General features: G+C 47.1%; 1 protein-coding gene across 4 annotated transcripts in view; it reads left to right on the top strand.

Moving 5' to 3' along the window:
- Positions 1–17,783, top strand: part of NOL4 (nucleolar protein 4) — a 248,946-nt gene that overhangs the window by 143,761 nt on the left and 87,402 nt on the right. The gene's annotated exons all lie outside the window — the stretch shown is intronic.

Here is a 17,783-nt window from a genome sequence, read left to right as displayed (position 1 = left end):
GTGTGTGCCTGGGGCGGCAAGCTGCGGGGGGCAGCCTGCCGGTCGCCGTGAGGACGGCAGTCAGGCTGCCTTTGGCGGCATGCCTGCGGGAGGTCTGCCAGTCCCATGGCTTCGGCAACAATTCGGTGGCGGGTACGCCGAAGGCGCGGGATCGGCGGACCTCCTGCAGGCATGCCGCCAAAGGCTGCCTGACTGCCGTGCTTGGGGCAGCAAAATACATAGAGCCGCCCCTGCTGACACTCCCAATTGGATTAGCACCTTCTAAAATTCAATTACTGCTATTGTAATACTGGATCAAAATGCTATTAATGCTGGTCACCAGCCTTCAGGAAAAGGCTATAATTAGCCTGGCAATATAGGTATACTGTGAACTCCTCTACATTTTCTTGCAGGGCTTTGTAATGGGAGTGGTGTGGAAAAAACTTTTTCTCGATGTGTTCAGGGATAGGCCCTAGTTAGTGCTGTCCAGAGGACAATTCTGTTTCACTGTAACTTTTGAGGTTTTGAAATTTGTTGTTCTGCATTGGAATGGAAACAAAACCTTTTGAATGTTTCTTGAAAACCAAATTGTGATGGAATTGAAACCTGTACTTTTTGATTCTGGAAGGAGGGAGAGACACACACACTGACTGCACTCTATAGCCTGGTAGTTAGGATGCTGGCATGGGAATCCAGGTTCAAATCCCTATTCTTTCTGATTCAGAGAGATCTGGGTTGAGAGGATCAGAGATTTGAACCTGGGTTTCCCACATCCCAGGCCAGTTCCGTAATCACAGATAGAGTGTGAGTGTTTCTGATTTATTTATTTTTTCACCCGTGAGCCCTGGACCCAAAAAACTTTTCTGATGAAAATTTAGTAGAAATTGATGTCTCTGCAAAATGTTTCCACTTCAGTGAATTTTATTTGATCAAAAATCTTCTAACTCTGTGTCTTAGTGTTATATATATTCTAGTGCTGAAATTACTCAAGACTTCTACCAATGCACAGTAAATCCTAAACTAGCTAAATGTAAGCAGTGTCTTCACTTGCTCCAGGGCATATTGTTGCAATGATCCCTTTACAAGGCAGTCACCCAGATATTGATAGACACATAGGCTCTTTTGCCTGAGGTACACTGCTGTTACTGCCAGTACTTTTGCAAATACACAAATAAGCTTGGAAAAGGAGGAAGGGAAGAAGGTCTTTAAGGTGGAACCAATTTACAGTTATGGCAAGAATATGGCCTGGCTTTATGTCCCCAAATGCAATCAGAACTATAGCACCATAGTATATTCTCAAATAGAAAAAAAAGTTGCTAAAAAGGTTTAACATTGTACATGTGTGTCAGTGAATTCCCGCTAACACCCAAACCAGTATTACACTTTATTTACTTCAATTCTATAATTAAACAATGTTAAGTGATCCAGTCAGTTGCCCACAGCCATATAATCTTTCATATCACTCACTACCATCCTATCCCATTTCCCGACATAAATTTTCCTCCTTGTTGTGGCCTGGAATGGAAAAATGTTAATATCTACTGTTAATTTTTATATATTGTTCATTACACATGTAGTGCAGATTTCAAAAGGAATGTAGTCCCTGGGTAGAGTAAGTTTTGTGTCAGAGTTTTCCCATAGTGTGATGTGTTAGTGGAGTAAAAGAGTATTCTTATGGATGAATTCTATTCTTAATTATATTGAAAAATAAAGTATGTAAAAAAAAGTGTTTAGAAGCAATAACAAACTTAAAGTACTATAGTGCAATTGTCCTGGTGTAAAACCTGACACCTGTTGTTGACACTCTCTTACGCACACATTCACTTGCTCTCACACACAAGTAATTAATAGTATTTTATCTTTAAATAACACCTCTTATGCTAAAGAATGTCAAAATGTTTTGCATCGATCAAAAAGATCCTGAACACTCGACTCCCAATGAGATCGGAGGATGCTCATCACCTACCAGGACTCTGCTCCAAAAGAAGATTCCACATATTGCTGAGTAGTTGAAAGTTGATGAATACATCGGTCAGATTGGCAGCGGCACAATGGCTAAATCCATTGGCCATAGCTGAGAGAGGCTGTCACGAAGGAGCTAGCTGCAGTTCTTTGATTCTACAGCCAGTTCTTCTCTGGCCCTGGTATAGTTTACAGCATAAGTGTTGTCAGTTGTTGGCTGTGTGTGTGTTCTCTCTGTGTGCTGTGTGGCTCTGTGCAGATAGCTGATGCAGTAGACCTCAATCAGACTGCCCAAGAAGACCACAGACTTGGTTCAGTAGCGAAGGCACTCAGCCAGGTTTATTGTCGAGGTATCCCATAGACTCTAAAGGACCATGAATACATGTATGCCTGTTAAAATGGACCAGATCATTCCCCTCTTAGCCAGAAAAAGACACCCGCCTGTGACTCCTCTTTTATACACTGATACAAACAAGTTATGTATTGCTCCTCTGACATGGTTAGTTACCACCCTTTACATGTTGGTTCAATCAAAACATCTCTATCCATCACCCTGTCATCCTAACGTTATCTTTAGAAGGGGCCAGTGTGTTTCTATATCATCTTTGGGGAGTGTGTTTACACCATAACCTTTTATCAGGGTGCTCTGGTACTACCCTTCTGGAATGTGTTTAGGAAGAAAGGTCCCTGCTACAGGCTGGGGACCGACTGGTTAAGCAGCAGTTCTGCAGAAAAGGACCTGGGGATTACAGTGGATGAAAAGCTGGATATGAGTCAGCAGTGTGCCCTTGTTGCCAAGAAGGTCAATGGCATATTGGGCTGTATTAGTAGGAGCATTGCCAGCAGATCGAGGGAAGTGATTATTCCCCTCTATTTGGCACTGGTGAGGCCACACCTGGAGTATTGTGTCCAGTTTTGGTCTCACCCACTACAGAAGGGATGTGGACAAATCGGAGAGAGTCCAGCGGAGGGCAACAGAAATGATTAGGGGGCTGGGGCACATGACTTATGAGGAGAGGCTGAGGGAACTGGGGTTATTTAGTCTGCAGAAGAGAAGATTGAGGGGGAATTCAATAGCAGCCTTCAACGAGCTGAAGGGGGTTCCAAAGAGGATGGAGCTAGGCTGTTCTCAGTGGTGGCAGATGACAGAACAAGAAGCAATGGTCTCAAGTTGCAGTGGGGGAGGTCTAGGTTGGATATTAGGAAACACTACTTCACTAGGAGGGTGGTGAAGCAGTGGAATGGGTTACCTAGTGAGGTGGTGGAATCTCCATCCTTAGAGGTTTTTAAGGCCCGGCTTGACAAAGCCCTGGCTGGGATGATTTAGTTGGTGTTGGTATTGGTCCTGCTTTGAGCAGGGAATTGGACTAGATGACCTCCTGAGGTCTCTTCCAACCCTAATATTCTGATTCTATGAATTTTTAGTGCCTAGGAGTGCTTGTGTTTTTGCAATGCCAGCCCTGTTCTTGCCAAGTTCATGGGTCGGATAGTGAACATGCAAGCAGGCATCTGCTTTGTAACAGTGCCTGACTTTTGCTCATAGCTTGACTCTTGATAACTTTGCTTTATCTCAACAGGACCTGACTTTAGTTCAGGTCTTAGGCCTTACACCAGGTCCCTTATACCAGGCCTCATATCTCAGGCTCTCTTTCTACTACGTAAGAATGGCCATACTGGGTCAAACCAATGATCCATCTAGCCCAGTATTTTGTCTTCCAACAGTGGCCAGTGCCAGATGCTTCAGAGGGAACAAACAGAACAGGGCAATTATTGAGTGGTCCATCCCATGTGATCCAGTCCTGGCTTCTGGCAGTCAGAGGTTTAGAGACATGTGGGTGCATCCCTGAGCATCTTGACTAGTAGCCATTGATGGACCTATTTTACAGGAACTTATCTAATTCTTTTTTGAACCCAGTTATAGTTTTGGCCTTCACAACATCCCCTGGCAACAAGTTCCACAGGTTGACTGTGCATTATGTGAACAAATACTTCCTTATGTTAGATTTAAATCTATTCCCAATTAATTTGAATGGGTGACCCCTGGTTCTTATAGTATGTGAAGAGGTAAATAACACTTCCTTATTCACTTTCTTGACAACTCTCATGATTTCATAGACCTTTATCATATCCCCCCTTAGTAGTCTCTTTTCTAAAATGAACAATCCCAGTCTTCTTAATCTGTCCTCATATGGAAGCCATTGTATACCCTTAATTATTTTTGTTATCCTTTTCCAATTCTAATATATCTTTTTTTGAGATGGGGTGACCAGAACTGTATGTAGTATTCAAGGTGTTAGTGGCATTATGATATTTTTCTGTCTGATTATCTATCCCTTTCCTAAAGGTTTCTAACATTCTGTTAGCTTTTTGATTCCCACTGCATATTGAGAGGATGTTTTCAGAGAACTATCCACGATGACTCCAAGATCACTTTCATGAGTGGCAACAGATAGTTTAGACTCCATCATATTGTATGTTAGTTGGGATTATGTTTTTCCAGTGTTCATTACTTTACACTTATCAGCACTGAATTTCATCTGCCATTTTTTTGTCCAGTCACCCAGTTTTGTGAGACCCCTTTGTAACTTTTCACAGTTAGCTTTGGCCTTAACTAGCTTGAATAATTTTGTATTGTCTCCATATTTTGCCATCTCACTGTTCACCCCCTTTTCCAGGACACTTATGGATATGTTGAACATCACTGGTCTCTGTACAGAAGTTTGGGGGATCCTGCTATTTACCTCTCTCTGCTGTGAAAATTGACCATTTATTCCTACCCTTTGTTTCCTATCTTTTAACCAGTTACCAAATCATGAGAGAACCATCCCTTTTATCCCATGGCTCTTACTTTACTTAAGAGACTTTGGTGAGGACCTTGTCAAAGGCTTTCTGAAAATCTAAGTACACTATATCACCTTTGTCCACGTGTTTGTTGACCTCCTCAAAGAATTCAAATAGATTGGTGAGGAATGATTTATCTTTATAAAACCCCTGTTGACTCTTCCCCAACCTATTGTGTTAATCTATGTGCCTGATGGTTCTATTATTTACTATAATTTCAATCAATTTGCCTGGTACTAAAGTTAGACTTACTGGCCCATAATTGCCATGATCACTTCTGGAGCCTTTTTAAAGAATTGGTGTTACATTACCTGCCCTCCGGTTCTTCTTTGAGTGATTGCTCATGTGTATTCCACAGTAGGTGTGCGTGCTCGCCTCGTGCACCAGTGCCGGAAGTTTTTCCCCTAGCAGTACCCGTAGGGGAGCGCCCCAGCGACCCCTGGAGTGGTGCCTCCATGGGGTGGTATAAGGGTTGCTGCGCACTTCCCCCACCCTCAGTTCCTTCTTGCCGCCAGCTTTGCTGTAGCTTGTCCCCAAAACTGCTTGTTCGTTCAGTGTGCGATGCCTGTAGTTAGTTAGTTGTTTAGTTAGTTTAGTTTAGTTAGAGCACCTGGGCTGGGGCATGCCCCATGCCCCGGGTTTTAAGTCGTGCGACACTTGTAGGTGATCTGTGCCACTGAGTGATCCCCACATGGACTGTCTGAGCTGTTTGAGGGAAACCCATCTCAGCGATCGCTGCAAGATTTGCAAGTTGTTTAAGCCTCGAACCAAGAGAGAAAGGGACATTAGGCTCCGGCTATTCTGATGGAGTCGGCGCAGACACAGGCTCCGGCGCGCCACTCCGAGTTGGCACCAGGCACTGCAGTGTTGGAGCACGGCAACCCTTCAGCACCATCGACTAGTCGGCACCTCTCCCCGTCCACGGGGCATGCCAAAAAGGCTAGAAAGAGGCCTTCTTCACCGCGGCACCAGAGTAAACCCGGGACAGAGGCTAGACCCATGTCGGGCAGTCCTCGATCTCCACTGGCCTCTAGGCCTCCAACTCAAGTCGAGCGGAGTAGCCCGGCCCATTCAGAGAAGGCCTTCCCAGATATCTGGATGCCCTCCACACCAGAGGCCCTGCAGGCGGCCCAGGATGTTATGTCCATGCCAGTACCAGGAGCACCGCCGATGTCGGCCCTGTGCTCCAGAGGCAAGCCGCCACTGGGATCTCCGCAGTTGCCCCCGTCTCGGTAACATTCCTGACGCCGTTCGCTGCCCAGCGACCATTCAGGGCAAAGTCCATGTGGATTGCCCTCGACGCCCACCAGGCTGTCTGGTTGGGTTCCATCTGACCAAGACTCTCGGCACCACTCCACCTTGAGGAGCGAATGCCGCTGGGACCGAGGCAGACGACGCCAAAGGTCCTCATCTCGGAGGGGCTATTGCAGTCGGTCATTGCAGAATGTCGACATTGTTTCCATTCAGCGTCCCGCTCCAGGACCCCACCACAGCACCGCAGGCCGTCCGTCGATCACTGGCATCTCGCCATCACGGGTCCGCCCGCCAGAGCCGATCGTGGTTATTGACGGTACCGGTCCTCCGTGTTGGGGTCGTGGTCCCGTGGTTGGCATCGCTCCTGGTGCTGCCGCTCGTCCCGGTCCAGATACAGCAGCAGGTCATATGTCAGCCCAGCCTCCCTTCATAGTCATCCATTGATGGGCCAGGTCAGCCAGGCCGAACAGCTAGCTCCACCGGTGCCACAGCAGGTGCAGTGGCACCGGGCCCCGAGGGCGGCTCAGTGGTACCAGTGGGCACCGTGGCCCCCGACACAGCCCCCAGTGGGGGCTTGCTCGGTGGCCGGAGCTGTGGAAGGACCATCAGCCTCCCTCTCCAGGCCTCCGAGGAAGGAGTCGGTGGGACGTACATCCTCGGCACCATGCCTGGAGACAGACCAGATTGTGGACTCTCCGGTGCCGTGGACACCCAAAGTACCGCGCTGGCCTCCTCACCCTCCCCGGATGAGGCAATTACAGCCCCTCCTCCCTCCATCCTGCAGAAGGACTTTAGGGCCCACCAAGGGCCCTAAAAAGGGTGGCATCAAGCCTCCACCTCCAAGCAGAGGAGATGGAGGAGCTTTTGGACCCCTGTTTAATGTATTGTCCTCCTCGGTACTGGGCAGGGTGGTCTTGCCTCTCCACGAAGGGGTGGCGAAAATTTCAAATGCCCTCTGGCAAACTCCAGCCTCATTGGCCCCCATCTGTAAGAGAGCAGAACACAAGTATTTTGTACCCACCAAAGGGCATGAATACTTATACACCCACCCTGCTCCTAACTCCCTAGTGGTCGAGTTGGTCAACCACAGGGAACGGCAGGGCCAACCAGCCTCTACCCTGAAAAATAACGATTCAAGGAGGCTGGACTCATTTGGAAGAAAAAATTATTTGTCCTTGAGCTTCCAGTTACGAGTGGCGAATCACCAGGCTCTCCTGGGTCAGTATGAGTTCAATCTGTGGGGCTCCCTGCCCAAGTTCAAGGACTCACTCCAGGAGCGCGACAGGAAGGAGTTCAAAGTGCTGGTGGAGGAGGGCACAGCGGCTGCCAGGGCAACCCTGCAGGCAGCTTCGGCTGCAGCAGACACGGCCGTGTGGTCCATGGCCTCCGCGGTGTCCATAAGAAGGGCGTCGTGGCTCCTGCTCTCTGGGCTGTCCAGTGAAGCGCAGACCTCCCTGCAGGACCTCCCATTGGACGGCAAAGCTCTGTTTGCGGAACAAACAGCTACAAAGCTGCATGGCCTGAAAGACTCCCGCACGACGCTCCAGACTCTGGGTCTCTATGTTCCGGCTCCGGCTAAACCTAAATTCAAGCCGCAGCAGACTCCCTCTCAGGCCACCCAGTCAGAATACGAGACTGCTTATAAGAAGTCGCGGGACTATTAAGAGGCGCCCACAGAGGCAGTCTTGGCTTGCCCCCCAGCCTGGGTCCTCCAAGGGAAAGCAAGAGGGTAAAAGGCAGTTTTGATGGGATGCCCGGGGATGCCCTGCCAGTTCTCATCAGGGATCTACCCTCAATAAAGCTTCCCTTCTCCAATCGGTTGTGCGCTTTCCTCCCGGAGTGGTCACGGCTGACCTTGGACTGATAGGTCCTCAACACCATCTCCTGGGGCTACACCCTCCAGTTTACTTCCGCCCCACCCAACCACCTCCCACCCCCATCCCTCCTGGGGGACCCCGCGCACGAGGCTCTGCTCGAGCAGGAGGTGGGGCGGCTCCTGGGCCTAGGAGCGGTGGAAGCAATACCGGGGGAGTTCAAAGGCAAAGGGTACTAGTCCCACTATTTCCTTATCCCGAAGGTCAAAGCGGGGCTCAGGCCCATCTTGAACCTGTGAGGCCTGAACCATTACATGGTGAAGCTCAAGTTCTGCATGGTCTCCCTGGCCTCCATCATCCCCTTCCTGGATCCCGGGGACTGGTACGCCACCCTCGATCTGCAGGACACGTATTTCCACATTCGAGGGGCACAGACGTTTCACAGTGGGGCAGGAACACTACCAATTTATGGTTCTCCCATTTGGGTTGTCCACTGCCCCCAGGGTATTCACAAAATGTATGTCAGTGGTGGTGGCTTACCTCAGGCACCGGGGGGTCCAGATCTTCCCCTATTTGGACCACTGGTCAAAGGCAGCTCCCGGTCACAGGTGTGGGATCACGTGGCGCTCCTTCTGTCCTGTCCACGTGCACCGCTTTGGGCCTGTTGGTAAACAACATCAAGTCCATGTTAGTCCCAGTACAACGCATAGAGTTTAAGGGGCAGTCCTGAATGCCTTGTCAGCCAAAGCCTCCCTCCCACTGGACAAGTTCGAGACCCTGAAGGGGCTCATTGACACGGTTACAACAGCCAGAGTGTGCCTCCACCTCTTAGGTCACATGTCGGCATGCACGTATGTGGTCTGTCACACTTAGGATGAGGCCCCTCCAGCTCTGATTGGCCTCGGAGTTCTCCCAGGCCAGGGACAGGATGGACAAAGTCCTCACAGTGCCCAAGCCAGTGAACACGTCCCTATGGTGGTGGTCGTCCCCGAGAAACATGCTCCAAGGGGTCTCGTTCAGGGGCAGGGCCCCGTCACTGGAACTAGTGTCCGATGCGTTGGACCTGGGATGGGCGGCCCATGTGGGGAATGTTCAGACCCAAGGTCTGTGGTTGGCTCAGGATTTGACCCTCCACATAAACGTCAAGGAGCTCAGGGTGGTATGGCTGGCGTGCATGGCATTCCGCTCACATCTGGAGGGCCGGGTTGTCAGGGTCTTCACGGACAACACGGCCTCGATGTTCTGTATCAACAGGCAAGGCGGGGCCTGATCCTCTGCCATGAAGCCCTCAGGCTGTGGGACTTTTGTATAGTCCATGACATCTGCCTACAGGCCTTCCATCTGCCAGGCGCCCGGAACACGCGGGCGGATCGCTTGAGCAGGGACTTCTCGTCTCAGTATGAGTGGTCTCTCCACCCAGAGGTGGTGCACAGACTTTTCCAAGTGTGGGGAACTCCCCAGGTGGACCTGTTCACGACTCAGCAGAACTGTCCCCCGTTCTGTCCCTGGTTCTGCTCTGGGTGGGACTGGGACAGGGTGCTACCTCCAATGACTTCCTCCTATCCTGGTCAAGCCAGTTTCTTTATGCCTTTTCCCCGTTCCCGCTGATTGTCAAGGTCCTGGAAAAGATAAAGTCGAACAAGCCCCGGGTCCTTCTGATTGCCCCGGCATGGCCCAGGCAGCATTGGTACGGGACTCTCACGGCCTGGCGGTCGCCCCGCCATGGCCGTTGCCGTCCCACCCAAACCTGCTCTCCCAGGACCAGGGCCGCCTCCTCCACCCCAACCTAGCAGCACTCCACCTCATGGCATGGCTGCTCAATGGTTAGGTAGGAAGGAAAGAACGTGCTAGGAGGGGGTTCAGCGTGTTCTCCTAGAAAGCAGGCAGCCCTCCATGCACCGAACCTACTTGGCAAAGTGGTCTTGGTTTTCCAGATGGGCAGACGAGTGGGGCGTTTCCCCAGTGGCTGCCCCGATCCAGCTTATTCTGGACTACCTCCTTCACCTTAGAGCCCAGTCAGTCAGTCAAGGTGCACCTGGCGCCATATCGGCCTTCCATCCACCGGTGCAGGGCCACACGGTATTCTCCCATGCTATGATTGGCCGATTCCTTAAGGGCTTGGATCGCCTCTTCCTGTATGTTAGGCCCCCTATCCTGCAGTAGGACCTAAACCTGGTGTTGGCGCGTCTCATGGGGCCCCCGTTTGAGCCGCTAGCCACGTGCTCCTGGCCACACCTCTCGTGGAAGGTGGCCTTCCTGGTTGTGATCACGTCGGCTAGGTGGGTCTCAGAACTCAGGTCCCTGACCTCCGAGCCTCCGTACACCATGTTTCATAAGGATAAGGTCCAGCTCTGCCCACACCCTTCCCGAAGGTGGTCTCCGCTTATCAGGACATTTACTGCCGGTCCTCTGCCCCAAGCCCCATGCATCCAGCGAGGAGCACCGTCTCCACACGGTGGATGTGAGACAGGCTCTGGCTTTCTACCTGGAATGGACTAAACCGTTCAGAAAGTCCTCGCAACTGTTCATCGCCTCGGCTAAGCGCATGAAAGGTGGGCCGATCTCCACTCAGAGGCTCTCCAACTGGATCACCTCGTGCATCCGTATCTGTTATGGCCTGATGGGAATCCGTTCACCACCAATTGTGAAGGCGCACTCGACTTGAGTGCAAGCCTCGTCGGCTGCCTTTTTGGCCCATGTCCCCATCCAGGACATTTGTAGGGCTGCTATGTGGTCTTCAGTTCACACTTTCATCTCGTATTATGCGATCATCTCCCATACCAGGTAGGACACCGGGTTCGGCAAGGCTGTGCTCTGTCCTGAGAATTTGTGAACTCCTACCCACCTCCAACAGGTATAGCTTGGATTCACCTACTGTGAATACACATGAGCAATCACTTGAAGAAGAAAAGACAGTTACCTTTTCGTAACTGGTGTTCTTCGAGATGTGTTGCTCATATCTATTCCACATCCCGCCCTCCTTCCCCTCTGTTGGAGTTGTCTGGCAAGAAGGAACTGAGGGTGGGGGGAGCGTGCAGCGCCCCTTACATTGCTCTATGGAGGTGCCACTCCAGGGGTTGCTGGGGCACTCCCCTATTGGTACTGCTAGGGGAAATACTTCCAGCACTGGTGCATGTGGCGAGCACGCACACCTACTGTGGAATAGACATGAGCAACACATCTCGAAGAACACCAGTTATGGAAAAGGTAACTGTCTTTTAACTGGTACAGAGGCTGATTTAAATGATCGGTTACATACAGTAGTTAGTAGTTCTGCAATATCATATTTGAGTCCCTTCAGAACTCTTGTGTGAATACCATCTGGTTCTGGTGACTTATTACTTTTTAATTTATCAATTTGCTCTAAAACTTCCTCCACTGCCACCTCAATCAGTACAGTTCCTCAAATTTGTTACCTAAAAAGAAAGGCTTGGGTGTGGGAATCTAACTCATATCCTCTGCAGTGTATACTGATGCAAAGAATTCATTTAACTTTTCTGCAACATCCTTGTCTTCCTTGGGGGTTGCTCTAATCCAGGGATTGGCAACCTTTGGCACGCAGCTCGCCAGAGTTAGCCCGCTGGCGGGCCGGGCTGGTATGTTTACCTGCTGCATCCGCAGGTTCGGCCGATTGCGGCTCCCACTGGCCGTGGTTCGCTGTTCCAAGCCAATGGGGGCTGCAGAAAGCGGCGCAGGCTGAGGGATGTGCTGGCCGCCGCTTCCCACCGCCCCCATTGGACTGGAGCAGCGAACCGCGGCCAGTGAGAGCTGCAATCAGCCAAACCTGTGGACACGGCAGGTAAACAAACCGGCCCGGCCCGCCAGGGGGCTTACCCTGGCGATCTGCGTGCCAAAGGTTGCCGATCCCTGCTCTAATCTATGTGGCTGGCTATCCCCCACAGGGACCATCCACTAACAAAAAATAGCCAGAGTGCAGTAATGCCCTGGCCATCCTCCTAGTGCCCAAATGCACCCTGCATGTGGGGGTGAAACAGAAATCATCTGGGGATTCCCCTATGCCTGTGCAAGCCCCACGTAGGAAGAGTGGCACGAAGGTACTAGACTGCAGCTGAGACTCTGGCTCTGGCCCTTCCCAACATATAAAAAGATTAGCTTTAATCAGACCTGAGCAATGGCATCATTTACAATTATGAGCATTGCTGAAAAAATGTGATTCCATTCAGAACCCCCCTGACTGTTTCCTAGCTATGTATAAGAAAAATCAGGTTTAATGTTCACCAAGCATCAAATTTTTATAAATTTCTTATCCGTTTTAATAATGTTCCCTTTAATGCATTTAAGAGCCATGTGGGAGATGAGACTTGAGAAAAGTTATATTAAAAGACAATGGGAAAATACCTGGTTTTCAACATATAAAATAGTGATAGGGATGTAATTCAAACAGTTAAATGTGTGCATAAGGTAATTATGCAGTTAAGGCCATGTGTAAACCCTTGCAGGATTGAGGTTTTATCTGGAGCACCTAGATTCCTGATTAATCATGATGAATGTTGTATTGTTGTCTTCTGTTAGACTGTAAGCTCCTTTTCAGAAGAACCTTTGGGTGTATGAATCTTTATCTTTACCACATCATTTATTGAAATATAGTAAACCATTTCTCTTTTTTATTACGGTTTTTTCTCATCTGCACTATGATGATGAGATTAAATTGACACTATATGGAAAAATATTTCTTTGAATTAGAATATCAGAAATCACAGTTATATAGTTTTGTCACTCTTAGTCAGAGGAGTTAGAGATGATTGATTATATTTATCATAGATTAGATCATCTGGCCAATATTGTGAAATGCATTATAATTAGCTCATATGTTTAGACAGTTAAACTTGGCGGACAAGTACATAAGATTTTTTTTCCTTTCATAAAAAATGAGGGGCTGAGCAATAAACAAGGAACACTGCATCCTATGACTTTTCACTTTAATTACATTATATCTTTCTAATGTGCACATCATTGTCATTTCTTCTTGCACTACAAAAATATTGAGCTTTATCATAACATCTCTAAAAGGAAGAACTTGTCTCCAGTTACATCTTTAAAGCTGTTGTCTTATCGTGGTCATATCTTGGCAGCTGGCTTTCCAGTATCCATTGTAATGGTGATTAATGACATTATTAATTGAGAAGTGCCTGATGAATAAATGGGTGCTGCATCATGCTCAGGGCCCTATGCCCATTAAAGTCAGTGGAAGTGCTTCCCTGGACTCCTGTGGATGCTGGATCAGGCCCTACATATGGTAAGAGTCATGCTCAGCACGATCTACGATACGTGGTAGCTGGTTCCACAGTCATGGGCCCTCTACCATGAATGTCTTTCCCCCCAGCCCTCTCAGGTTCAAACTTGGATTCTGTTGGCATTAGCATCCCCATTGAGCATGGCTATCATGGTGGGGTATAGGAAGAGAGGAGTCACTGAGCTGCATGGGTCCTGGGTTTAGTTTTTTTTTAAGTTATGATAACATCCTAGCTCAATATCAAAAATCAGACTTAATGTCTGGTGGGAACCTCATCACAACTGGCATTATGTCTCTGAGATAGGAGGAGACACTGTTTAACTAGATGCCTCCATCTGTATTTTTTGTTTATATGCTTGCTTGGTGAAGATTCGGGAATGTGGGGGCTTTCCTAGAGCAAATGGTCTCTTTATGAGATGATGGTGTTTTTTATATATAGGCTGCACTCCTTTGTGGAGTTGCAGTTACTTGAAAAAAACAGTTACTTGAAAAAACATCTGGAAAAGAACTGTTTCAAGAAGAGTCAGAGACATGGATATGATAATCTGATATCTTCCTGAATAGAGGTTCGATAGTGCGTAGAAGATAGACTGGATAAGTGTGGGAGCTCTGAGCATGAATATATTTTTCTCTTTGATGAGCTGCTGAAAGTGTTTTTTTTTTTATTTTTCTGTTTCTTTTCCTTCATCATCATCTATAGTTTGAATTACAATAGCACACAGAGGCTCCAACTAAGACTGGAGCACCATTGTATGGGCCAGGGTAATATCAAAGGCTCCTGCTCCTTTAACAAGGCCTTTAGCACTTGTATACAGTTGTCTGTTTTTGTGCAAAGAAAGTACTTTTCCGTCTTTGTGCAACAATCTGACCAGATGAAGCTGAAAATGTGCCAAGATGTGAATTGTGAATTTGCATCAGGATCCAAGCTTTTCAGACATGGGTTTTGGCTTGGGCTCCTCTTCTAGAAAATGTGTTTCTCTGAGTGTCTCTCTTGCAGGTAGAGCTCACCATCTCAGCAGGACATGGCAGGAAGCTGGGGATTTTTTACCCTGAAGTGTTACTTTGACTTCAGCTCTGCAGGCTGCTAGGAAATGCCTCTAAGAATTATGTTCATGCCTGTTGAATGTTGGTTGTAAATATCTTAAGAACCTGTGGACGGGTGTTTGACATTCTTGTTTTATTGCTTAATTATAAGGCTAGTAGGATGTTCAGAATGAAATTCTGCTGGGTTACTGTATTGGCTTTAAACTGCTAGGGAGTAAAGAAAAAGTATGGTAAAAGGTAACGTTCAGTCTGATGTTGGACTTTTCAACATGCAAAAAGGTTATGGTGAGGCATGGTGCTGTTCCAGCATGACACTCACCTTCTAATGCCATAGGACATAAAAGGGTCATGCTGGGACTGCACCAGCCTTAAACATCCTTCTGGATTGTGCTGCTCCACGCAGCACAGAGAGAAGTGTGCTGAATTCCTTCAAATGCCCAATAATTGCAATCAGATTAATTCCACATTCGTTGTCTTTGCTTAAATGAATAGACATATTTTGAGATTCTAAGATACAAATGTTAGAATAAGTGACATAAAGGAGGAATTCATTCCTTGGGGCAGAATGCATACATTGCACAAAGCCTTGGGTGGGGATTGTCTGATTGAAAGCTGCACTACCCTAAGAAGAGCACTCTCAGATCCTTGGCATGTGCAGGGTGGGGAATATAAAGGCTTAAACACCTTTTTGGATGGTGGATCATGTTGTCCCAGTGTCCCTGGCTGCAGCCTCTTTGGAGTCTAATTGAATTTGGAGACAGTTTCTCTCTGCTCTCCCTGGTTCTTGAACAAGGTGAACAGGGAAGGGGAGGGAAGGTTCCTTGCACCTTCCTCCTCCATTCCAGCTCACCCACAAAGGGACAATCTAGCCCTTCATCTCTTTCCCTTTCAGCTCTTGTTTCATTTGTAGTAGCTTCTCCGAGGCCCTCATACTGTGGAGAGTTAGCCCTTTATATATTCTTGTACTATTTATCACCGTTAGCTTTACTCTCCTCTACTTCTAGGAAATGAGAGGGGCTGCTGAACTAGCTCCAGAAGTCAGACTATTGTCCATTGTTTTGGAGTAGATTGTATAGCTCTAAGAACAAAGCTTCTCTGAAAGAGAGTGTGTGTGTGTGTGTGTGAGAGAGAGAGAGAGAGAGAGAGAAATTTGTCACTCTTCCCTGATTGGGGGAATCAAACTTAGTGGAGTAATGAAGGCTACTCAGATGCTGCCTGGGACCAAGACATTCAAGGTTACCTTGTTCCATGTGGAAAGTGGTAGACTGAATCTTTCCCTTGAGAAAGAAATATATTTTACGAGGCTCTGTGATTGAGACTTTTAGTTTCAGGGGCTGCCTGGAACTAAATGCTTGGGTAGAAAAGGGTTACTAAAAGAAACTAAGCAACTTGACATATAGGCGCTAAACAGCTAGTGCAGTGTTTATCAGAAGCATGTAGATGTTCTAGCAAAACCAGTTACGTACATCAAACCGCTTTGTCTGTGATGACATCAATTGAATGTCGAATTCCTCCCACATAGAGGTACACTGAGTGTATCTGGAACTCAAGTTCAGTGAAAACTCTTGACAATGAGATAATTTGTTTGCATGGCATCTGTTACAGTGATGTAAATCCACAGTAATCCTATTAAGTCAATGAAGTTGCCTCAGATTTATACAAGTGTAATAGAAAGCAGAATTTGATCCAATCTGTGGATAAAGTCCTTCCATCCTAATGCAGTGCTTACCTGGCAGAGAGTGTCTTTGGAGTGATCTTTCTCAAATCACATTTTCATTTGGTCAGACATCATTTAGTGGTGCTATTGATTCCAGGCTGCTTGTGCATTGCTCACTGATCCAACTGTTTGTTCTGTGAACTCATTCACATTTACCTTAAGAGTAAGGTACTCCCTGATGCTGAAGCAGAAGCAATGGCAACTTCAGGGGATGCCTGGGCTCTGTCTAACTACATCTGGATTTAGCAGCTGGGCATTAGCTTGGATAAGGGTGAAAGATATTGAAGGCAGCAGCAGCAACAGAGGTAAGGAAATTCTGAAACTCCTAGCTGTTTCCATCTGTGTAGTCCACAACTCATTAAGCTGTGCATGCTGGCAACCCAAGTCTGTACCCTTCAGGCAGCTCCCATTGGTTCTAATGGGGGTTGTTCCTGAGGAAAGACTTTAGAATTGGGCCTTGCATTTGTATTAGAATCCTCATCCCCTGATTCTTTTATATTTGTTTCCCCCCACCCCTACACACACACACTTAGGAGGTTGATTTCTGCAGGGCACGTTCTGAAGTTCAACCAGTTCACATGGTTCAGAACAGCTATTTCCCCACTCTCTGCTATCAGCTAGAGAGATACTGGGGTGGGGGGGAAGGGGAGGTGTGAGACCTGGTTTTGGAAGATTGAATATTATCTGATGGCAAACTGAGAGAGATTTAATAATAATTACTATTCCTGGTAATTGTATTTAGTCTTAATATTATTTGCAGCTAATGAACTGCCATCTTTACTTTGCAGATGTTAGAGATTGAAGAGCTGGCCCTCAGACTACTCTCTGATGAATAGCTTGGTAACTGGCTACTTCCTACACACTTTACAGTCCTCCAAAACAGTATTTTTATTTAAGGAGCCATCAGTCATGGAAAGTTGTCTTTTTTATGTATAATAGCAAGAGCCAGCCATGAACAGAGGAAAGAAACCACTGCTGCGTCTCATTTTTATGATGAAATGTTTGTAGGTTTATTTTAAAATAATATTTTAGGTATTTATAAATAAAATAATATTTTGTTACTGACTAATGTAGCTCTCTTTTTAAACAAGGGAAGATGTTGCTCAGATTTTCTTGAGCAAAAGCTAAAAGCAGTCAAATAATTTGCTGCTGGTTTGACACTTCTTCATACCCACTGTGCTTACTGTGGAAAAATTGCTCCCTCCCTCCTACCCACAGCAGGACTGAATAATGTTCATTAAGAACTTTCAAGAAAGCATGATGAGGCAGGCAGCACGGTACTTGTAAGTACCCAGAGGCACTGACTTCTTCAACACAGTCACCATTCATAGAAATCTCTGCGGTAGAACATCCACAAATACTATAGAAATGTTGGGTTGAATGTTCTCTGTGGCTCTCCAATATAATCTTCATCAAGAAGTCTTGCAAGTGAAGTACAGCCTTGTCCCCTTACTTAGTAGATTGGAAGAGGTGAGGTGAAAGAAGTGAATTATTCCCTGGGTCTCTCCCTTTATTTTGGTGGGAAAGAAGTAATCAATTTGGAAATGATTTTTACAAGAGTGCATCTTTTGTATTTCCCCCTTTCGATTATTTCTCCTTTTCACTACTAGTGTTTTAACCCTCACTTTCCCTTTTGCTACTCCTATTTCCATTCAGTTTCCCTCCCATTCATTTCCCCCCCTGGTTTACTTTCCTGGAGAGGCATAACTCTGACTTGGTTCATGTCATCAAAATGGACAACATGAATGGGTACAGTCCATTAAGATCAAAGAAAGCACACAATAACAGAAAGACATCACTGTTGATTCTATAGCATGAGTATTGTGCGGTATACTAGGAAAACAGGAAAGACAGACAAATAATGCTATCCCCTGGTTGAAGGATTTTAATTTTCAGTGCATGATACTTTTGTGAGGTT

Source organism: Trachemys scripta, chromosome 2, assembly GCF_013100865.1.
Source record: "Trachemys scripta elegans isolate TJP31775 chromosome 2, CAS_Tse_1.0, whole genome shotgun sequence".
NCBI classification, from domain to species: domain Eukaryota; kingdom Metazoa; phylum Chordata; order Testudines; family Emydidae; genus Trachemys; species Trachemys scripta.
Note: the sequence above shows the minus strand (reverse complement) of the source record. Positions and strands in the feature narration are given on the sequence as shown.